Genomic DNA, 292 nt, shown 5'->3' with positions numbered 1-292 from the left:
GCTGCTGCTGCTGCTGTTGCTGCTGCTGCTGCTGCTGCTGCTGCTGTTGCTGCTGCTGCTGCTGCTGTTGATGATGATGATAATGATGCTGTTGTTGCTGATAATCATAATGACACTGCTGCTGCTGTTTTTGCTGCTACTGTTGCTGCTGCTGCTGCTGCTGCTGCTTCTTCTGTTGCAGTTGCTGTTGCTGCTGCAGCTGCTTCTATTTCTTTTTTTCTTTTTTATTTTTGTGTGGTATTTATGGTGATTGTCACTTGCGTACATAAATATATTTAATTTTTTTTTTGCT

This window comes from Eimeria mitis, genomic scaffold (genome assembly GCF_000499745.2).
Source record: "Eimeria mitis Houghton genomic scaffold, Emh_scaff3063, whole genome shotgun sequence".
In the NCBI taxonomy this organism is placed as follows: Eukaryota; Apicomplexa; class Conoidasida; order Eucoccidiorida; family Eimeriidae; genus Eimeria; species Eimeria mitis.
This window is presented reverse-complemented; position numbering follows the sequence as displayed.